Here is a 24765-nt window from a genome sequence, read left to right as displayed (position 1 = left end):
TGCACTAGTTTCACAGCTGATTTCTTTCCTTCTGCAATATTCTTATCTCCAGCAGCCAGAGGGATCCATTTACAATGTGAGCTAGATTCGTCCAAAGCTTGCCAATGTCTTCCTTTTCCTTTAGAACAAAGCAGAGGTCGCAACAGATCTCTACAAGGCCTCAGATCTGGTCAACAGTGCCCTTTGAACCTCATCTCCTGTGCTACCCTCACTCACTTTGCCCCAGTCTTTTTTCTCTCTCTTGAGCTCACCACTCAAGTTTATATGGTTCCCTCTCTTTGAAATCTCCTTCCTTCAAATACTGACTACTTAGCCATTGGTTCAAATGTCCCATTTTTATTACTTTCTTACAGAACAGGGTGCTCTCTTTTGCTCTCTGTCCTCTTTATTCTGTTTTCTGTTTCTCCATAGCATGATTTGCCATCTGATGTTCTATATGTTTACTTGTCTATTTGTCTGTTGATGGTCTCTTCTCTTTTCCCTCCCAAATTTCATCAGGACAGTAACTGTCTTTCTTCTTCACTGCTGTGTTCCATTCCCAGTACCTAGATGAACTTATGGATGGGAAGTGCAGTGATATTTCCAAAATATCACCAAAATAATGTTGCTTCTCACCAAAATAATCCATTTCACTTAATAAAACTCTCAAATCAACATTGATATAAGGTTTCACTTGATATAGGATTTCCATGTTGGAGAAACTAATTCTAAAGAATAACAAAGACTAAAGGCATAAAGATCTATTTCAAGAAAAAGTAAAGCATAGAGACTCACCCACCAATGCATTAGTATGCATGCTAAGTCATTTCAGTCATGTCTGACTCTTTGTGACCCCATGGACTGTAGCCCTCCAGGTTCCTCTGTCCATGAGATTCTCCAGGTAAGAGTCCTGGAGTGGGTTGCCATGCCCTCCTCCAGGTGACCTTCCTAATCTAGGGATTGAACCTGCATCTCTTGTTTCCTGCACTGGCAGGTGGATTCTTTACCATTAACACCATCTGGGAAGTAATAATTAATACTATATTTTATCAATGAAGTTTCAATTAAAAAATGGATAAGATTAGAGATCATAGAGACAGCAAGCAATATGTGAAGGCCTTGAAGAATGAAAGGCAGAACATTTTAATCTTTAAAGGGAAAGAAACATCTATATTGTTAAGATGACTCATTTTTCTTTAAAAATATAAATAGAACTTTATTTCACACAAAACAATAATCATACTGAGTCAAAGATCTAAATGTGAACATAAACACTAAACTGTTGGAATAAAATAAAGGATGCATTTACAATATTGGAGTAAGTAGAGAAAGAATCCTTAGAGAAGAACCCACAAATACAAGTCACAGAGGAAAAACAAGTAGTTTCCACTAAATCAAAATATACACTCCTTTTGCCAAAAATAAAAAGACCCAACAAAACAAAAAGGCAAGTTATATTCTGGGAAAAGATATCTATAACACGTAGTATAGATAGGCATTGATAAAACCCAAGGGGGAAAAAAGAGGTAATGCAAAAGCAATCAAAGGATTTGAAAAGGTAATTCCAAAAGAAAAAAAAAAAGAAAGGAAACCCAATAGCCAATTGTATATGAACAGGTATTTACATCACTAGTAATTAAAGAAAAAAATCTAAGAAATAGTGAAATGCCATTGCCTTATAATTAGATTTGCATGCAAAAAAAAAAAAAAAAAACCCAGACCACTATTTTTAAAACTTTGGCAACTCAACATTTTTGTGAAGTTTTTTTGAGAATAAGAAAATCTAGTACATTGCAATTGGGAGGTAATCAAGTACAGTCACTTTGGAACAACTTGTCAATGTTTAATATATTTGAGAATGGCTGCCCATGCATAACAGAAGACATTTATGGAGCTCTTCATGGCAACAATTCTTGAAATAAAAAAGTGAGAACAAGCCATGTCTACACACAAGAAAATGGATAAAATGAATACCTATGTCTGTGTGTATCAATTTGAATAGGTTAAAGGGTCTTACATTCATGATATGGGGTTTTCAAATCCTAAAAGATGACGCTGATGAAGTGCTGCACTCAATATGCCAGCAAATTTGGAAAACTCAGCAGTGGCTACAGGACTGGAAAAGATCAGTTTTCATTCCAATCCCAAAGAAGGGCAATACCAAAGAATGTTCAAACTACCACACAATTGTACTCATCTCACATGCTAGCAAAGTAATGCTCAAAATTCTCCAAGACAGGCTTCAACAGTATGTGAACCATGAATTTCTAGATGTTCAAGCTGGATTTAGAAAAGACAGAGGAACCAGAGATCAAATTGCCAGCATCTGTTGGATTATCAAAAAAGAGAATTCCAGAAAAACATTTACTGCTGCTTTATTTATTGTGCCAAAGCCTTTGACTGTGTGGATCAGAACAAACTGTGGAAAGTTCTTCAAGAGATGGGACTACCAGACCACCTTACCTGCCTCCTGAGAAATCTGTATGCAGGTCAGTAAGCAACAGTTAGAACCAGACATGGAAAAACACACTGGTTTCCAAGTCAGGAAAGGAATATGTCAAGGCTATGTATATGTCTGTTCTTGACAATATGTCAAGAATGCAGAGTACATCATGCAAAATGTCAGGCTGGATGAAACACAAGCTGAAATCAAGATTGCCAGGAGAAATATCAATAACCTCAGATATGCAGTTGATACCACCCTTATGGCAGAAAGTGAAGAGGAACTAAAGAGCCTCTTCATGAAGATGAAAGAGGAGTGTGAAAAATCTGGCTTAAAACTCAACATTCAAAAAACTAAAATCAAGGCATCCATTCCCATCACTACATGGCAAATAGATGGAGAAACAATGGAAACAGTGACAGACTTTATTCTTGGGCTCCAAAATCACTACAGATGGTGACCGCAGCCATGAAATTAAAAGACACTTGGTTCCTTGGAAGAAAAGTTATGATCAACCTAGACAGCATATTAAAAAGCAGAGACATTACTTTGCCAACAAATGTTCATCTAGTCAAAGCTATGGTATTTCCAGTAGTCATGTATGGATGCGAGAGTTGGACTATAAAGAAACCTGAGCACCAAAGAATTGATGCTTTTGAACTGTGGTGTTGGAGAAGACTCTTGAGAGTCCCTTGGACTGCAAGGAGATCAAACCAGTCCATCTTAAAGGAAATCAGTCCTGAATATTCATTGGAAGGACTGATGGTGAAGCTGAACTCCAATACTTTGGCCACCTGATACGAAGAACTGACTCACTGGAAAAGACCCTGATGCTGGGAAAGATTGAAGGCAGGAGAGAAGGGGACCACAGAGGATGGGATGGTTTGATAGCATCACTGACTCCATGGACATGAGTTTGAGCAAACTCAGGGAGTTGGTGTTGAACAGAGAAGCCTGGCATGCTGCAGTCCATGGGGTTGCAAGAGTCAGACACCACTGAGCAACTGAACCGAACTGAGCACCAAAGAATTGATGCTTTTGAACTGTATTGTTGAAGACCCTTGAGAGTCCCTTGAACTGCAAGGAGATCAAACCAGTCAGTCCTAAAGGAAATCAGTCCTGAATATTCACTGGAAGGACTGATGCTGAAACTGAAACTCCAATACTTTGGCCACCTGATGCGAAGAACTGACTCATTGGAAAAGACCCTGATGCTGGGAAAGATTGAAGGCAAGGGGAGAAGAGGTCAACAGAGGATGAGATGGATGGATGGCATCACTGACTCGATGGACAACAGTTTGAGCAACCTCCAGGAGTTGGTGATGGACTGGGAAGCCTGGCATGCTGTAGTCCATGGGGTCACAAAGAGTTGGACACAACTGAGCGACTGAACTCTCTGATTGGTTTAGTTTTGGATAACAGAACTGGGACACACAGGACAAAAGTGACATCCACTTCATCTGTATATTTATCTTATTTCATAAAAAAAGTATGCAGCATAAGTACAAAATTCAAATATTAGTAAATCTTGATTGAGACATATACATATAGACATGCAATTTAAGAAAAAAATGCAGATGTGAAACTCAAATGACTGAAGTAGCATTTTATTTTTGTAAATCTTAATGGCTTAAATGTATTCATGTATCTGTGAAATGACTATTTTCCCCTGTGGATTAAATTTATATTAGATTTGATACAGCCATACACATAACCTTGGTCTTTGGTTAAGTCTCTTATTCTATTAATTTAGCCTATTACTGCCTCTGTCAAGTGACTGGATATATTGTGTTCACTGATTCATAATCGAGCTGCAATTACTTTGAAAGAATGAAGGAGCATATTCAAGCCTGCTACCGTTGTTATAGCTGAACAGCTGTCTACACACAGATGCAAACGATGTTTATGGTATCTTTCACACCACCATACAGCCTAGCCTTGGCTTGGCTTTGATTATCTTGTTAATTGCTTTGTAAATAAAGCTACCTGTCCCTATTCACTTGGGTGCAATATCCAAATATAAAACTGTGCTACTCCTGAACTTTTTTCTTTTTTTGGATCACAAATTAAAATCAGACCAATGCTCACCTCTATGCATGTTGAGTTTTCTCTCCAGGTAGGCTATATGTTGCCATCTTTTATTAATGTTGTCTGGGTGAATCTTTGATTGCTGTTGTTGTGTAGTTCCTAAGTCGTGTCTGACTCTGCAACCCCACAGACTGTAGACCGCTAGGTTCCTCTGTCTATAGAATTTTCCAGGCAAGAATACTGGAGTGGATTGGCATTTCCTCCTCCAGGGGATCTTCCTGACCCAGGCATCAAACCCACATCTGTTGCATCTCCTGCATTGCAGGAGGATTCTTTACCACTGCACCCCCCACCCCGGGAAGCCCCTCAAATCTATGCATTGGCTGGGAAACAAAAAAAAAAAGAAAACACATTAATGAGCCCTAAATATGACATTCACTGGGTTCTGGGAATACAATGATGAACAAAATTAAGAATCTGCTCTGAAGAAGTTAATAATAGTCAGGTTATGGTTACTTCTATATCTGCCCAACTATTTGCTGAGAGGAAAACAATGCAATTAGCCTAAAATATTTTATGCCTTTTCTTTTCTGAAACTACATCCTAGGCATTTCATTAAAGGTTAAAGGGAGTTTAAGTAAATATTAACTGAGTTACTCGAAAGATGATGTGATAAAGTAAAATAAGTATACAAGAAATTCTCTGAAAATGATTATTAAATTGGGCTAAACAGAATAAAACAAATTTTAAAGAGAATTAAATGAAGTATAGGATCCGCAGATAACATCCATATGCAGAAACAAACAAAAAAAAGAGACACTTAAGACATTGGACATCCCTTGAAAATGTCAGGAGCATTGTCATTCCCAGTGGCTGGTGGACAAGTCTAAGATGTGTATCAAAAACTTGGAAGCTTCTTTGACTCTGAAAAGAAATGAACTTTGATTACATAGAACACAACAAAAACATCATCTCTATAGACAGTTTCAGCCATTCTCCACCCAAATAGACAGATGGCTTCTCAGGACACTTAGTACATTCACAAACTTTAGCCCAGAACTTAGGGAGAAAAAAAAATGAATTTAGTCACAACCAAAGATACTAATATTACAGCCTCAACTTGTAATGCTTCTACAGGGTTGGCTTAGCTTGTTTTTCATGCACAAATTCAAATGCAAATGATCTGAGTTATCATGACTCCTTTTTTAAAAATTAATTTATTTTAATTGGAGGCTAATTACTTTACAATATTGTAGTGCTTTTTGCCATACATTGACATGAATCAGCCATGGGTGTACATGTGTTCCCCATCATGAACCCCCTCCCACCTCCCACCCCATCGCATCCCTCAGGGTCATCCCAGTGCACCAGCCCTGAGCACCCTGTCTCATGCATTGAACCTGGACTGGTGATCTGTTTCACATAAGATAATATACATGTTTCAGTTCTATTCTCTCAAATCATCCCACCTTACCTTCTCCCACAGAGTCCAAAAGACTGTTCTTTACATCTGTGTCTCTTTTGCTGTCTTGCATATAGGGTCCTTGTTACCATCTCTCTAAATTCCATATATATGCATTAGTATACTGTATTGGTGTTTTTCTGACTTACTTCACTCTGTATATTAGGCTCCAGTTTCTTCCACCTCATTAGAAATGATTCAAATGCATTCTTTTTAATGGCTGAGTAATATTCCATTGTGTATGTGTGCCACTGCTTTCTTATCCATTCGCCTTCTGATGGACATCAAGTTTGCTTCCATGTCCTGGCTATTGGAAACAGTATTGCAATGAACATTGAGGTACACGTGTCTCTTTCAATTCTGGTTTCCTCAGTGTGTATGCCCAGCAGTGGGATTGCTGGATCATATGGTTGTTCTATTTCCAGTTTTTTAAGGAATCTCCACACTGTTCTCCATAGTGGCTGTACTAGTTTGCATTCCCACCAACAGTGTAAGAGTGTTCCCTTTTCTCCACACCCTCTCTAGCACTTATTGTTTGTAGAGTTTTTGATAGCAGCCATTCTGACTGGCGTGAGATGGTACTTCATTGTGGTTTTGATTTGCATTTCTCTGGTAAGGAGTGATGTTGAACATCTTTTCATGTGTTTGTTAGCCATCTGTATGTCTCCTTTGAAGAAATATCTGTTTAGTTTTTTGGCCCATTTTTTATTGGGTCGTTTATTTTTCTGAAATTGAGCTGCAGGAGTTTCTTGTATATTTTTGAGATTAATTCTTTGTCAGTTGCTTCCTTTGCTATTATTTTCTCCCATTCTGAAGGCTGTCTTTTCACCTTGCTTATAGTTTCCTTTGTTATGCAAAAGCTTTTAAGTTTAATTAGGTCCCATTTGTTTATTTTTGGTTTTATTTCCATTACTCTGGGAGGTGGGTCATAGAGGATCCTGCTGTGATTTATGTCAGAGAGTGTTTTGCCTATGTTTTCCTCTAGGAGTTTTATAGTTTCTGGTCTTATGTTTAGATCTTTAATCCATTTTGAGTTTATTTTTGTATATGGTATTAGAAAGTGTTCTAGTTTCATTCTTTTACAAGAGGTTGACCAGATTTCCCAGCACACTTGTTAAAGAGATTATATATTCTTGCCTCCTTTGTCAAAGATAGGGTGTCCAAAGGTGTGTGGATTTATCTCTGGGCTTTCTATTTTGTTCCATTGATCTGCATTTCTGTCTTTGTGCCAGTACCATACTGTCTTGATGACTGTAGCTTTGTAGTATAGTCTGAAGTCAGGCAGGTTGATTCCTCCAGTTCCATTCTTCTTTCTCAAGATTGCTTTGGCTATTCGGGTTTTTTTGTATTTCCATACAAATTGTGAAATTATTTGTTCTAGTTCTCTGAAAAATACCATTGGTAACTTGATAGGGATTGTATTGAATCTATAGATTGCTTTGGGAAGTACACTTATTTTCACTGTATTGATTCTTTTGATCTACGAACATGGTATACTTCTCCATCTATTTGTGTCATCTTTGATTTCTTTCATCAGTGTTTTATAGTTTTCTATATATAGGTCTTTTGTTTCTTTAAGTAGATTTATTCCTAAGCATTTTATTCTTTTTGATGCAATGGTGAATGGAATAGTTTTCTTAATTTCTCTTTCTGTTTTCTGTTAGTGTATAGGAATGCAAGGGATTTCTGTGTATTAATTCTATATCCTGCAACTTTACTATATTCATTAATTAGCTCTAGAAATTTTCTGGTGGTGTCTTTAGGGTTTTCTATGTAGAGGATCATGTCATCTGCAAACAATGAGAGTTTTACTTCTTCTTTTCCAATCTGGATTCCTTTCATTTCTTTTTCTTCTCTGATTGCTGTGGCTAAAACTTCCAAAACTATGTTGAATAGTAGTGGTGAAAGTGGGCACCCATGTCTTGTTCCTGATTTTAGGGGAAATGCTTTCAGTTTTTCACCATTGAGGATAATGTTTACTGTGGATTTATCATATATGGCTTTTTTAATGTTGAGGTATGTTCCTTCTATGCCTGCTTTCTGGAGGGTTTCTGTCATAAATGGGTGTTGAATTTTGTCAAAGGCTTTCTCTTCATCTATTGAGATAATCATATGGTTTTTATCTTTCAATTTGTTAATGTGGTGTATCACATTGATTGATTTGCAAATATTGAAGAATTCTCACATTCCTGGGATAAAGCCCACTTGGTCATGATGTATGATTTTTTTAATATGTTGTTGGATTCTGTTTGTTAGAATTTTGTTAAGGATTTTTGCATCTATGTTCATCAGTGATATTGGCCTGTAGTTTTTGTTTTGTTTTGTTTTGTTTTGTTTTTTGTGGTATCTTTGTCTGGTTTTGGTATTAGGGTGATGGTGGCCTCATAGAATAGGTCTGGAAGTTTACCCTCCTCTGCAATTTTCTGGAAGAGTTTGAGTAGAATAGGTGTTAGCACATCTCTTAATTTTTGGTAGAATTCAGCTGTGAAGCTGTCTAGTCCTGGGCTTTTGTTTGCTGGAAGATTTCTGATTATAGTTTTGATTTCCATGCTTGTGATGGGTCTGTTAAGATTTTCTATTTCTTCCTGGTCCAGTTTTGGAAAGTTATATGTTTCTAAGAATTTGTCCATTTCTTCCAAGTTGTCCATTTTATTGGCATATGGTTGCTGATAGTAGTCTCTTATGATCCTTTGTATTTCTATGTTGTCTGTTGTGATTTCTCCATTTTCATTTCTAATTTTGTTGATTTGATTCTTCTCCCTTTTTTCCTTGATGAGTCTGGCTAATGGTTTGTCTATTTTATTTATCTTCTCAACGAACCAGTTTTTAGTTTTGTTTATTTTTGCTATAGTCTCCTCTGTTTCTTTTTCTTTTATTTCTGCCCTAATTTTTATGATTTCTTTCCTTCTACTTGGGGTTCTTCATTTCTTCTTTTTCTAGTTACTTTAGGTGTTGAGTTAAGTTATTTGATTTTTCACTTGTTTTTTGAGGTAAGCTTGTATTGCTATGAACCTTCCCCTTAGCACTGCTTTTACTAAATCCCATAGTTTTTGGGTTGTTGTGTCTTCATTTTAATTTGTTTCTATGTATATTTTGATTTCTTCTGTGATTTGTTGGTTATTCAGAAGCGTGTTGTTTAGCCTCCATATATTTGTATTTTTAATAGTTTTTTTGCTGTAGTTGACATCTAATCTTACCACGTTGTGATCAGAAAAGATACTTGGAATGATTTCAATTTTTTGAATTTACCAAGGCTAGATTTATAGCCCAGGATGTAATCTATCCTGGAGAAGGTTCTGTGTGCACTTGAGAAAAAGGTGAAATTCATTGTTTGGGGGTGAAATGTCCTATAGATATCAACTAGGTCTAACTGGTCTATTGTATCATTTAAAGTTTGTGTTTCCTTGTTAATTTTCTGTTTAGTTGATCTATCCATAGGTGTGAGTGGGGTATTAAAGTCTCCCACTATTACTGTGTTATTATTAATTTCCCCTTTCATTCTTGTTAGCATTTGCCTTACATACTGCAGTGCTCCTATGTTGGTTGCATATATATTTATAATTGTTATATCTTCTTCTTAGATTGATCCTTTGATCATTATGTAGTGTCCTTCTTTGTCTCTTTCCACAGCCTTTATGTCAAAGTCTATTTTATCTGATATGAGTATTGCTACTCCTGCTTTCTTTTGGTCTCCATTTGGATGAAATATCTTTTTCCAGCCCTTCACTTTCAGTCTGTACGTGTCCCTTGGTTTGAGGTGGGTCTTTTGTAGACAGCATATATAGGGGTCTTGTTTTTTATCCATTCAGCCAGTCTTTGTCTTTTGGTTGGGGCATTCAACCCACTTACATTTAAGGTAATTATTGATAAGTATGATCCCATTGATAAGTATGATCCCATTGTTGTTTTGGGTTTGAATTTATGCACATTTTCTGTGTTTCCTGTCTAGAGAAGATCCTTTAGCATTTGTTGAAGAGCTGGTTGGTGGTGCTGAATTCTCTCAGCTTTTGCTTGTCTGTAAAGCTTTTGATTTCTCCTTCATATTTGAATGAGATCCTCTCTGAGTACAGTAAGTTGGGCTGTAGGTTTTTCTCTTTCATCACTTTAAGTATGTCCTGCTGTTCCCTTCTGTCCTGAAGAGTTTCTATTGAAATATCAGCTGTTATCCTTATGGGAATCCCCTTGTGTGTTCTTTGTTGTTTTTCCCTTGCTGCTTTTAATATTTGTTCTTTGTGTTTGACCTTCATTAATTTGATTAATATATGTCTTGGGGTGTTTTGCCTTGGGTTATCCTGTTTGGAACTCTCTGGGTTTCTTGGACTTGGGTGGCTATTTCTTTCCCCATTTTAGGGAAGTTTTCAACTATTATCTCCTCAAGTATTTTCTCATGGCCTTTCATTTTGTCTTCTTATTCTAGGACTCCTGTGATTCGAATGTTTGGGCATTTGACATTGTCCCAGAGGTCTCTGAGGTTGTCCTCATTTATTTTAATTCTTTTTTCTTTTTCCTCTCTGCTTCATTTATTTCCACCATTCTATCTTCTACCTCACTTATGCTATCTTCTGCCTCAATGATTCTACTGTTGGCTCCCTCCAGAGTGTTTTTGATCTCTATTATTGCATTATTCTTTATTGATTGACTCTCTTTTATTTCTTCTAGGTCCCTGTTAAACATTTCTTGCATCTTCTCAGTCCTTGTCTCCAGACTATTTATCTGTAACTCCATTTTGTTTTCAAGATTTTGGATCATTTTTACTATTGTTGTTCTGAATTCTTTTCCAGGTAGACTCCCTATCTCCTCCTCTTTTGTTTGGTTTGGTGGGCATTCATCATGTTCCTTTACCTGCTGACTATTTCTCTGCATTTTCATTTTGTTTAGAATGCTGTGTTTGGGGTGGCCTTTCTGTGTGCTGGAAATGCATGGTTCCTCTTTTGTGGATCCTGCTCCCTGTGGGTGGAGTTAGACGAGTGGCTTGTCAATGTTATCTGGTTAGGGAAGCTTATGTGATGTTCTGGTGGGTGGAGCTGGATCTCTTCTCTCTGGAGTGCAATGAAGTGTCCAGTAGTGAGTTTTAAGGTGTCTGTGGGTTTGGTGTGACTTTTGGCCACCTGCATGTTAATGCTTAGGGTTATGTTCCTGCGTTGTTGGAGAATTAGCTTGGTATGTTCTGCTCTGAAACTTGTTGGCTCTTGGGTGGAGCTTGGTCTCAGTGTAGGTATGGAGGCTTTTGGATGAGCTCTTGTTGATTAATGTTCCTGGGAGTCTGGAGTTTTCTGGTGTTCTCAAGTTTTGGAGTTAAGCCTTCTGCCTCTGGCTTTCAGTCTTATTCTTACAGTAGCATCAAGACTTCTCCATCCACACCGCACCAATGATAAGACTTCTAGGTTAATGGAGAATAGATTCTCCACAGTGAGGGACACACAGAGAGGTTCGCAGGGTTACATGGAGAAGAGAAGAGGGAGGAGGGAGATAGAGGTGACCAGGAGGAGAATAGGGGGAATCAAAGGGGGAGAGAGCATTCTAGGCAGTAATCAATTCCCTATGTGCTCTCCACAGTCTGGACCACTCAGAGATGTTCACAAAGTTACATAGAGAAGATGGAGGAAGGAGATAGAGGTGACCAGGAGGAGAAGAGGGGACGTCAAAAGGAGAGAGACAGATCTAGCCAGTAATCAGTTCCCTAAGTGTTCTCCACAGCCCAGAGCACCCAAAGAGATTCACAGAGTTGGGTAGAGAAGAGAAGCGGGAGGGAGGAGATAGAGGTGACCTAGGGGTGAAAAACAAGAGTCAAAAGGGGGAGAGGGCAATCAAGCCAGTAATCACACTCCTAAGTAAAAATGGATACTGAAGATTGGATCCTTAAAGGTATAAAATTGATTAAAAAAAAAACCAAAAACCAAAGATTAAAAATCTAAAGTAGACATTAGACTCTCAAAAATACAATATTTTTTTAAAATTATAAAAATTATATTTTGTGATTTTATTTAATATTTATTTATTTACTTTTAATTTATTTATTTTCATTTTCTTTTTTTTAAATTTTGTTTTATTTTTAAACTTTACATAATTGTATTAGTTTTGCCAAATATCAAAATGAATCCATCACAGGTATACATGTGTTCCCCATCCTGAAAAATTATAAAAAATATGAAATTTGCTTAAAAAATAGGATCTTTTTTGGCAAGGTAATAGTAGGTTATAAAAATGAAAGTTAAAGGAGTAATAAAGAACTTAAAATTTTTTTAATTTAAAAAATGATAATAAAAAAAAATAAAATAAAATAAAAAATGATAATAGTAAAATATATCTAGGAATTTCTCTGGAGCTGTTGAGGGCAGTTTGGAGTCAGTTCAGTTTCAGATAGTTCCTTGTTCCAGCTTATACTTCTTCTCAAGGTCTATAGGCCCCTTCAATGTAGTCAGTATTAACTACAGGGTTTTAATCTGTTGCACCTGTCAGTTCCAAAGCAGTTCCCTCTTCTTTATTTTGGCTTCCTCTGTTTGCAAGTCTCTTCAGTGTCTAATTTCTGCCCTTACACAAGGGGGCAAAAGTGGTCTCTTATTTAGGCTCACTTCCGGGAGAAATATCAATAACCTCAGATATGCAGATGACACCACCCTTATGGCAGAAAGTGAAGAGGAACTAAAAAGCTTCTTGATGAAAGTGAAATTAGAGAGTGAAAAAGTTGGCTTAAAGCTCAACATACAGAAAACGAAGATCATGGCATCCGGTCCCATCACTTCATGGCAAATAGATGGGGAAACAGTGGAAACAGTGTCAGACTTTATTTTTCTGGGCTCCAAAATTACTGCAGATGTTGACTGCAGCCATGAAATTAAAAGATGCTTACTCCTTGGAAGGAAAGTTATGACCAACCTAGATAGCATATTCAAAAGCCAGAGACATTACTTTGCCAACAAAGGTCCGTCTAGTCAAGGCTATGGTTTTTCCAGTGGTCATGTATGGATGTGAGAGTTGGACTGTGAAGAAGGCTGAGCGCTGAAGAATTGATGCTTTTGAACTGTGGTGTTGGAGAAGACTCTTGAGAGTCCCTTGGGCTGCAAGGAGATCCAACCAGTCCATTCTGAAGGAGATCAGTTGAAACTCCAGTACTTTGGCCACCTCATGCAAAGAGTTGACTCATTGGAAAAGACTCTGATGCTGGGAGGGGTTGGGGGCAGGAGGAGAAGGGGACGACAGAGGGTGAGATGGCTGGATGACATCACTGACTCGATGTTTGAGCAAGCTCTGGGAGTTGGTGATGGACAGGGAAGCCTGACGTGCTGCAGTCTGTGGGGTCTCAAGGAGTCAGACATGACTGAGCAACTGAACTGAACTGAACTGAATAAAAGCTGTGGGGCTATTAAGTTTACATTTTTCAAAAGTGTGTTCTTTGTTTCAAAGCTGCCTGCAGGGATTTAAAGCTTGTTCATTTCTTCATGTGGCCTATCACAACACACGAAGAGGCCTTGCTGCTGCTGCTAAGTCGTTTCAGTCATGTCTGACTCTGTGCGACCCCACAGACGGCAGTCCACCAGGCTCCCCGTCCCTGGGATTCTCAAGGCAAGAACACTGGAGTGGGTTGCCATTTCCTTCTCCAATGCATGAAAGTGAAAAGTGGAAGTGAAGTTGCTCTGTCGTGTCCGACTCTTAGTGACCCCATGGACTGCAGCCCACCAGGCTCCTCGGTCCATGGGATTTTCCAAGCAAGAGTGCTGGAGTGGGGTGCCTAGCATATGGTTTTTTGTTTTGCAGAACATCAGGACTGAAGGATACTAATAGTTGTTATAATACAATCAGGTCAAAGTGCTTGTGAGGTGCTCCCAGTCAACTGGCTACACTAATGAAGGCAAATATATCATCCAAGATCCCCGTGTCCTGAAAGAAGGCCTTGCCTCCCTGACATATCCATGAGTAAACAGACTAGATAGGAAGGGAAGAGAATGGGCCATTTGCTCCTTTAAGTTATGTGGGGTCGACAGGGTCAGTATGATGCCTCCTTACATCATAGCTTCAGCTACAACTTTAAGCAATGAGAGAAGAAAAGATGTGAGTTATGAATTCAGCTGCACCAAGGAATCTGAGTTAAGCAGAAGGCAACTGAAAGAGTCAGGGATCTGAAAATCATGTCCTTATTGCCCAATATTTTATTGCATTTCTGCCAAGCATTCATTTTAACAATTGTTAAACTCTTCACCGTTTTTACATATGAACTGTACTGTGTTAATACCGACTCTGCTTTGGGGATACCTGTAATAATTAAACGGGTGGAGCACAAAGAAGCAGATGGGATTATTGTTTCAGTCTTCTGCCTGCCTGCCAAGTCACTTCATTTATGTCTGACTCTGCAACCCCGTGGACTGTAGCCTGTCAGGCTCTTCTATGCATGGGATTCTCCAGGCAAGAATACTGGAGTGGGTTATCATGCCCTCCTCCAGGGGATCTTCCCGACTCAGGGATGGAACCTCCAAGGATCAAATCCGCATCTCCTGCTTTGCAGGTAGATTCTTTACTGCTGAGCTACTGGGGAAGTTCACTTTCAATCTTCTACTTTGACACAAATAAATTTGGTATGTGCACCTGAAAACAGATATTTCATAGCTGGTATTACCAACTATTAGTTAATAGAAGGAATTTGTCCAGTTTATGTACTCCTCTTTTCTTTAGCTTTTTCTATATCTTGCTTGGGATTTTAGATATAGAGCATCCCAGCTGGTCATCAAATCATCTACTGGAGGTTAGCAAGTAAGACCAGGAGGTTAATAGACACCAGTTTTTGAAGAATTCATTTTTAAGGGGTATGAATGGAGACAGGCAGAAGATAATCAAAGTGAAAATTGCTCAGTTGTGTCCAACTCTTTGCAACCCCATGATCTATACAGTCCATGGAATTTTCCAGGTCAGAATACTGAAATAAGTAGCTGTTCCCTTCTCCATGGGATCTTCCCAACCCAGGGATCAAACCCACATCTTCCACATTGCAGGTGTATTCTTTACCAGCTGAACGACCAGGGAAGTGAAGATAATGAGTAATAATAATTTTATTATTTTAAAATTTACTTTACCTTAATGGGATCCAATTTATCAGTTGGGAGATTGGCGTTGACATATATACACTACTATAAATAAAAAAGAAAACTAATAAGAACCTACTCTATCGCACAGGGAAGTCTTCTCAATGTTCTGTGGTGACCTAAATGGGAAGGAATCCAAAAAAGAAGGGTATGTAAACATATGGCTGATTCACTTTGCTGTGCAGTAGAAATTCACACAACATTGTAAAGCATCTATAGTCCAATAAAAATTAAACACACATATACACTCCATTAAACTTTAAATTGGCTTGTAACACAGAAAAGTTCATTGTGACAGCCTCTTTCACATAAGTTGGGACAAAAAAAACTTTTTTTTTTTTTTTTAGTGGGAGATGGGGTGTGGAAAATGACAAGTTAGTCTTATTTTCCATTTTTATTAAAATACAAGGTTCAGAAAGTCTAATATCCACTTTTTCTTCCCCTCTAATCATTTTGGGGAGGTCAGGTAAAACTACCATGAAAGTGACAATTTGGCCAGATTGTAAATAACACCTTCTTCCTCAGAAACACTTAACAGTCAACAAATAATCTGAAGAAATGCACAAAAGAGGCAAAGACCCAGACTTAAAAAATGAAGCAGTGGCCAGGAGAGGCTTTGTCATGCCCTGTCGCCCAGTGGTGAGATGCTAAGATGCTGTGAGCGTGCTACTAAGGACAATGGCAGGATTTCCCTGGTGGTCCAATGGTTAGGACTCTGCGTTTCCACTGCAGCGGCCACTGGTTCAATGCTTGGGCACGGAAGTTCCACATGCCTCCCAGTGCACCCAAGAAAAATAAATAAATAAAAACAATGGCAATGTTATTTGAGTGGAGTGGGCTCAAAAAGAGGAATTTCTGTGACTCCTCAGCAGAATCAGAAAATTTGAGCATTGTCTATCAAACACTTGAACCATGGTATTTATTTGGACTTAAAACATACCTTTACAAGCTTTAAAGTCACAGAAGTATGACTTTCGTTAAATAGCTGCTTGCTACTTTTCCATTTCAACATTTAGTTATGTAAGCTATTTTAAACAGAAATAATTTCAATCATGTACTCAGAGTACCTATAAAAGGGACTTTTGAAACTTACAATAAATTTCTCCCAATTCCCCTTTATTCATCATTTTCTGATTATGATTTGAAAAATCAAAGTCATTATTTAAATTTGAAAGGCCATTTTACTTATTAAGTGTTGATGGGTCTTCCATCAGCCACAATAAAAAGCCACTCAAAAACTCAAAGGAGAAACAGTGATTAAAGACATTGGGTTCTGGAAAGATTAACAAGGTTACCTCAAACAGTAGGACCTACATGTTCGCTGTGGTTGCCTTGTGTCTGGGTGTCTCTGCGTGCATAGCATGAAGGATGAAGAGGAACGGGGGATTTACAGTGACATGAAAAACCAGCTATAATTTTAAAAATTAAATGCAGAATATTTCAGCTTTGTAAAAATATTTTTACAGAAGCCAAAAATGTAGAGTCCCTCATGCCCCCATCTAAACTCTGATTCATTCTGTATTTGCCTTGAAACTACTGCTATCTGAGAAAGGGTCCTCCTGCCTTCCAGATGCTAAAGGATGATGACTCATTAGTCAAACAAGGTGCTCACATGTCCTCCCCGCCACCTCAAACCTCTAGGCAGCTTTTCACAAGATGTTAATAGTACGCATTGCCATGCCAGAGACAGAATACAAATGTGTTAAGCTTTCATTTTCATTTTAATGTCATGAGAAACTCATCTATAAAATAGGCTGAAACCTGCTTTTGTGTTTTGCAAATGTACTCTAAGATGACAACTTGGCAAAAATATTTTTATCTAACTTTATCTTTTTACTGGGTGGGGAAAAACATTATCATATCAAAATTTCTCTTTTCCTTTTCTCTTCCCATTCTCTACCTGTTTTGAACGTCTGGGAACGATTCTGCACTTGTGCTTTCACTTAATAAATATAAAATATACAGTGTGCATAAACTAAAAGTTTAGCATCTTTATCATATTTCATAATTTTCGGTAGAAGCAATACAACATACTATAATACCAAGGCAAATAATATAGTCATAGTAACGGAATTATTTTAAACTACTGTTCAGCCATTTATACCTTTATTCAAGTGATTTTGGATCTTGTCCTAAAATCAAAATATAGACAATAGCAGCTTGCTGAAGACCAAAGAGGAGTTTCTTTCATTTATCAGTCCATTTAAGCAATTTTTTTTAACACCTGTCACATCAAGCCCTGTCTTAGACATTTGGAATATGGAGACAAACATATAAATTAGACATTCGCCCTCAAGGAGCTTACATTTTGATGTATGTTGAAGGAAAATATGAGTTCAGAAATAAACCTAACTGAACATCGTGCTGCGATTCATGGGGTCGCAAAGAGTCGGACACGACTGAGCAACTGATCTGATCTGATCTGAACATAATTTTTCTAAGGTAAGGTCATTTTAAAACTTGCCAAATTTAGAGACAGCTAACTTTTTGGAGGCTATACTTCAGTTCTTTCAAGTGTGAGATAGAAATTTCAATACTCTAAGTGCTGAGGTCTGGCTTTGTGATTTTTTGATGTTGCTTTTTTTTTTTTAATTTTTAATTCCTTCATTCTCTGTCGAAGGCAACGCTAAATGTCATTCAGATATTCAGTCAGTTCAGTTCAGTCGCTCAGTGGTGTTCAACTCTTCGCAACCCCACGGACTGCAGCACACCAGGCTTCCCTGTCCATCACCAACTCCCAGAGCTTACTCAAACTGATGTCCGTTGAGTCAGTGATGCCATCTAACTATCTCATCCTCTGCCATCCCCTTCTCCTCCTGCCTTCAATCTTTTCCAATGAGTCAATTCTTCACATCAGGTGGCCAAAGTATTGGAGCTTCAGCTTCAGCATCAGTCCTTCCAGTGAATATTCAGGACCGGTTTCCTTTAGGATCCCTGCAGAAGGAAATGGCACCCCACTCCAGTATTCTTGCCTGGAAAATCCCATGGACAGAGGAGCCTGGTGGGCTACAGTCCACGGGGTCGCCAAGAGTCGGACACGACTGAGCAACTTCACTTTCACTTTCACTTTCCTTGAGGATGGACTGGTTGGATCTCCTTGCAGTCCAAGGGACTCTCAAGAGTCTTCTCCAACACCACAGTTCAAAAATATCAATGACATTTAGCATTGCCTTCCCTGAATTTGGCTCTGTGTTAAATAAGTAGCTTTTTCAAGTAGACTAGTCATCCTGCACAGTTGAGCTGGCCAGGGTTTCTGGAACAAAGCCGTGGCTGTGATGGTCTGTGAGGGTCATGACTAGTCCTGTGGGCACTGTCATTTCAGTGCCTCTAGACATGTGTGTGTTCTTCCCTTTTCTTCCTTTCTTCCTTTATTTCTTCCTCCTGCACTCCCTTCCTTCCTTCTCTCCCTTCTTCCTTCCTCCCTTTGTTTCTTTCTCTTTTTCTCTCTCTCTCTCCATTTGTTTATTTATTGATTTTTACAAAGCACCCTAGTAGAGATTAGTTAATAGAATCTATATAAACTGATGAGAACTATTTGCATTTTACACTTAAAACACATTCAGTAAAATCATGCATCACTTTTGTGGGATATTCTTTAAAAGTATAAACTTTCACATTTCATCATCAAAGGAAAGGCAACAAGAAAATATTTTGTGTTTGTTAGTTTTTTTTTTTTCACTTTATGCTTTTACTTAGATATCAACCAGAACAATCTTTAAAAAGTTTACTGAGAACCAAGTAGAGCTTAATGAGTGTGAAGCCTATGCTAGGTGCTGGCGATAAGGTGATAAAAGCCACAGCCCCTAAGGAACTCTGACCTTAACGGAGCTCCTATAATAGCTAATGTTGGTTAGTTTCCATTTCCCTTTTGACTTTTAGTTCCACTGTACATACTGAGGTTTGTTAGTCTCATCCCAGGTTATCTCTGCTGACTGTTGCTCTCTGCTTTGAGGACCTCTCCTCTCAAACTCTGCTTGTGAACTTGCTCAAGAAGAAACTGTCGAAGTCTGCATCCTCTGACTCCACCTGGCCTGAGCCATCTGCTGTAATCACTGCAGGACTATGACCATGCTTACTGGCAGCTGGAAGCTGTCTCTCTTCTGGCCAAACTTAGTGTTCAAGCTGTTGCCCTTTGATTTTTTGCAATCCATTAAAATTCTATGTCCTACAACAATGCAAGGAAGGAGCTATAAATGACTTTCACTGAGAAGAACAACTTCAAAATGACAAGTATATCACCATTATGTAGTATTGAATAGCAACAGAATTTGACTTTGATTGATGTGAGTTGAAAAAAAAATTAGGCATTTCACAGAATCAACAGGAGGGCTGGAGAACCAGGCTTAGTGTTACATACCTGGAAGAAACAACAGCCCACATCACACACAGAACTGATCTGCTAAAGAAACTTATTTCCACACTGAGCTCTGAGTACTGCAGCTGGCACTGCAAGCTCTAGTACTCTGAGAATGACCGCTCCCATACAGACTCATGACTTTCTGCTGCTTTGGGTCCAGAGGGCTCCTGTTCCATCACTGGGGTAGGTGCTTGTGACTGGCAGAATTTCTAAGCCCAGAGGCAAAAAAGGATGGGAAAGGAAGCCTCTGGCATTTTCAGTTTCCATAATATAAGGTTGATTCTTCTTCCCCCTAGACTTACAAGATCTCAGAATATTACTCCAAAGATAGGCAGACAATTCAGATGCTGGACAGCTGAATAGAATGACAAATGTCTGTTTCAACATCCGAATTGAAAATTGTCATCATATTGGTCAGAATCATATATGCTGAGAAGCTGACAGGCTACTAAGGCCCTAAGCAGGTATTCTTATTTATCAGAGTTTATGGTCAGTTTCCCACAGGACATACATTATAGGAAGCTCACGTGTGCATACACACACACACATACACACACACATACACACACATGGAAAATAAAATCACAAGCATACTTGTTCCTGAACCACAGCTGAACAGTTAATTTTTCTAAATGCTGGACAAGTCTATGAAAAATAGAAGGTGAATAGAAATTAACCATTTGGGATTTTCTTTATTTGCCTTTTTGCTTGCTAATGACATTTAAAAAAATATTTTCCATGCTAATTTTGGTAAGTGAATATTGGATTGAATGCATTGAATATATTCTTCAATCATATTCCTGAGAAAGTTTTTGTTGTTAAAACAAAACCAAAAAAATCATAATAAGTGTATGAAGTTCTAGCCTATGAAATGTATAAGGGCATGTACTTATTTTTAATATGGGAGCCTAAAATGTTAGATGTAATTGAGCAAGAGTACAGAATTTTAGTATATATAGTTAGTAAGAGCTTTAATTTATATTCATAGAGTAGGATGCTGTATAGTAAACCCATATAAAGAGGAAAACTCACAATTTCCATTTTTCTCTTATTTTATATTCATGTTAAACATGCCCATACATTATATAACACTAAAGTTGCTGAACTTTTGTTTTCTTTAGTGGGAAACTGCTTTAGAGCTCAGGGAACTCAGCTCGGTGCTCTGTGATGCCAAGAGGGGTGGGATGAGGGGAGCGGGAGGGAGTCCCAAGAGGGAAGAGAATATGTATACATATACCTGATTCACTTTGTTGTACAGCAGAATCTAACACAACATTGTAAAGCAGTTATACTCCAGTGAAAAAGGATGGTCTTCCCTACTGGCTCAGACAGTAAAAAATCTGCCTGCCATGCAGAAGACCCGGGTTTGATCCCTGAATCGGGAAGATCCCCTGGAGAAGGGAATGGCTACCCGCTCCAGAATATAATCTCATTCTTTACTTCAGTTGTTTCAAGCAAATCAGATAGTTGAAATAAATCTGATACACTACTGCTGGTCTCAATTGTTACTCTTGTATACAGAGCACCAGCACACTCTGTTGGCCACTTAGAGTAATGAATGCGGTCTCCAAATCAGCACTCTGATGTCATTAAGTTCTGCTAAAATGATATGATTTTCATGGGGAAATCTAGAATTTTGGTGTTTAGGTAACAATAATGTAAAATACTACATTTTACATGCAAAATGTAAAATTTTATAATAATGTAAAAATTAAAGCTGGTAATGCATCTATACTGGCAGACCTAATCATCTGAAGGGCAATGGGATGAGGAAATGAGAAATACTTTTAGGTCATCACTCATCATGTAAGCAGACAGACCATGAGTAAGAAATCACAATCATCCCCTGGTATCCGCAGTGCACTGATTCTAGGATCCCTGGTGATACCAAAATGATCTGGTAGATGCTGAAGTCCCTTATACAAATGGCATAGTTTTGGGGTATCACCTATGTACATTTGGGTCTTTTCTGATGGCTCAGATGGTAAAGAATCTGCCTGCAATGCAGGAGAGCCAGGTTCAACTCTTGGGTAGCGAAGATTTCCTGGAGAGGCAAGTGGGTTGCCCACTCCAGTATTGCCTGCAGAATCCCCATGGACAGAGGAGCCTGGTGGGCTACAGTCCATGGGGTCACAAAGAGTTAGACATGACAGAAGGTGTGATATACACATATATTCACTTGATATACATCTGATATACTTTAAATACTCCTTAGATTATATAATATCTAATACAATGTAAGTGCTATATAAATAGTTGTAAATATAATGGAAATGCTATGTATAATACATAGTTGCCAGCACTCGGCAAATTCGCTTTTGCTTTTTGGAACTTTCTAAAAAAAAATTTAAAGATATTTTTGATCCAAGGTTGGTTGAATTCCAGGATGCAGAACCCTAGGATGAAGAACCCTAGGATGCAGAGCCTTGACTGCACTCATTCAACTCAGCCCTTTCTGAATACCTGCTGTCTGTAAGAGAGGCTAACCATGTGGAAACAAAGATGGCTAAGATGGTCCTGCCTTGTCACTGTGAAAAAATGGCAGAGTTGAAATGTTTATGAAATACTTTCAGTACTACGTAAGCAAAACCTAGATAGTTTAACTTTTAAATGTCCAGTACCATAATTGTTAGCATTGTGAGGAATTTAATTCTCAGAATAAGACAGAGGTGAGCATGTTATTGAGCTTCCCTGGTGGCTCAGCAGTAAAGAACCTACCTGCCAATGCAGGAGACAAAAGGGACGTGGGTTCAATCCTTGGGTCGGGAAGATTCTCTGGGGGAGGGCATGGCAACCCACTCCAGTATTCTTGCCTGGAGAATCCCATGGACAGAGCAGCCTCACATGCTACAGTCCACGGGGTTTCAAAGAGTCAGACGTGACTGAAGCGACTTAGCACACATGTATGAACATGTTATTAGGACCACAGACTCTGGGAACTTACTATATCTACTCATATCTGCCCATGATTTATTTTGATATCTCAAGAAAAAGATTTCTAAATTCATATAAATTATAAGCATATCTTGGGATGAGAATAATGCTGGGATTTTTAGTGCTTGTTACGTGCCAGGTTCTTCTCTAAGGGTTCAGCCTATGTGATCTCACTTCATTCTCACAACCATCATATGAGACGTGACTCTTTTCCCACCTTGAAGAGATGCAGAGACCAAAAGCACAAAGGGCTTAAACAATTACCAGCAGATCACACAGCTTGTTACACTTGACAGAGTCAGGGTTCAAACCCAAGCACAGGATATAAGAGCTCTCAATTTTATCCTGCATCGCAGGTGTTTCCGTGTTTAACCTATTGTATAAGAATGTGGGGAAGATAAAGAATGCTTAGCAGTGACTTTTGGATCTTTGGAAAATCACAGATCTAGACAGCAATAGGGCATCTGGTTGTCTATGGCTGAGGACTAGTCATGATAACACAAACTAATAGGTGTGTAACTTGTAGCCATTCAAATGATTCCCTAATAATATATCAGGTCAACATTGCTATGATGAACAACGGATATGTATAGTCTATGACAATCACAATGTGTCTTCCTTCAAACTTGACTAAATACATTTTATATGTGTTTTTTTGCACCTGAAGCATTTGTGATATATATGTGTGTGTGTTTATATACATATGTACATATATGTTTATATACATATGTACATACATATATACATATATGTGTATGCTTACATGTATACATGTAAACAAAGCAGTTTACAGGTACATATATATATGTATCCTATTTCATAAAAGAAGAAAGGGTATTTTATTAATTACCATAAGTCAGACAAACTCTAATTCATCATCAGTATAGACTGAGATCGGAGAAGGCAATGGCTCCACTCTAGTACTCTTGCCTGGAAAATCCCATGGACAGAGGAGCCTGGTAGGCTGCAGTCCATGGGGTCGCTGAGGGTCGGACACCACTGAGCGACTTCACTTTCAATTTTCACTTTCATGAAGTGAGAAGGAGAAGGAAATGGCAACCCATTCCAGTGTTCTTGCCTGGAGAATCCCAGGGACAGGGGAGCCTGGTGGGCTGCCGTCTATGGGGTTGCACAGAGTCGGACACGACTGAAGTGACTTAGAAGCAGTAGCAGCAGCATAGACTGAGATGCTCTGATTCATTAATATTCTTGTTAATAAAAATTCATTTATCATTGATTCACATGCCTATTTGCTTAGGTCTCATAGTCATTTAATTTGTTTACTTCTCTTGTCTTCCATGAGATTGCAAGCACATTGAGTACTCAGATTAAATTCATGAGTCAGTTGCTTATATTACAGTTCCAAATGTTAAGTATGGAACATAAATACCCCATCATCAAAATAATGAAATTATTAACGTTATAAAATAAACTCCAAAATAAGTACTTAATTGAATGACAAATATGCCAATTTTAATAAAAGCAAGTTGTTTCTTAAGCAGTTGTCACTTTTTAAAATTGAAACCAAAATGATTATGACAACATAAACGAGAGATTCATACACATGCATATTTATAGTATTGTGCCCATAAGGAATTTCAGTAATAATCTGATTTGTAAAATCAAATTTGTCATGCTCCTTTAATTAGGAACAAAAGGGAAGGCACAAATAGGGGCAAATATCAGAAAAAAGATAAGCTCTCTCTTAGGTGAGTCAGATAAAATCAAATAGCAGAAATTGCATTTTGTAATATCTTCTGTCTCCTAAAACCATTAATAAATATATGAAATCACTATTTCCATAATGATGGAGAAAGCAATATTTATGAATTTCAATATAAATGTAATTATATAATCTTGCCCTAAGTTCCAAAAAAAAGGAAAAAATGACAAAAGCTATGGCAAAGAAACGTCTTTAAGGCACTCTCTCATGTATTACATTGTTTCTATATGTGAAATCTAAATGGTTCAAATCAAAATCATTTATTATTGTACAAAACACACATTGGGAGTTGTTCATACTAATCAATGACTATTATTTGGAGAACTTTGAAACTGGAAGTCTTAAGACCCATCCAACACGGGGGCAAACTCTTGGTAACTGCATGATGCCAAAACATGGAGTGGAAATGTCTAACCTGAATTAGTCAATTTTCTTTTCCTTCAGTATTAACAACAAAGAACTGGTTTGATTTTATGTGTATCAGGCTAAAAACAAACTTAATCTTTTCCAACATTATTTGAGTGGAATAATACATTGCAAGAGATGAAATTTAGTAATTACCATAAAGTCAGGGAAGAAGTTACCCCTGGGTATAGAGAAAGGAAGCATGATGTATTAGGGAGAAGCACACACAAAGCTTCAAAGATACTGGCAGTGCTTACTTTACTGACTTGTTTTGGTAATGCGTCCCTAGGTGAGCATTTTATTTTAATTCTTTAAATTGTGCATATGTGCTGTGTGTCCTTTATTCGATGTAAGACAAAG

Source organism: Bos javanicus, chromosome 12 (genome assembly GCF_032452875.1).
Source record: "Bos javanicus breed banteng chromosome 12, ARS-OSU_banteng_1.0, whole genome shotgun sequence".
Taxonomy (NCBI): Eukaryota; Metazoa; Chordata; class Mammalia; order Artiodactyla; family Bovidae; genus Bos; species Bos javanicus.
This window is presented reverse-complemented; position numbering follows the sequence as displayed.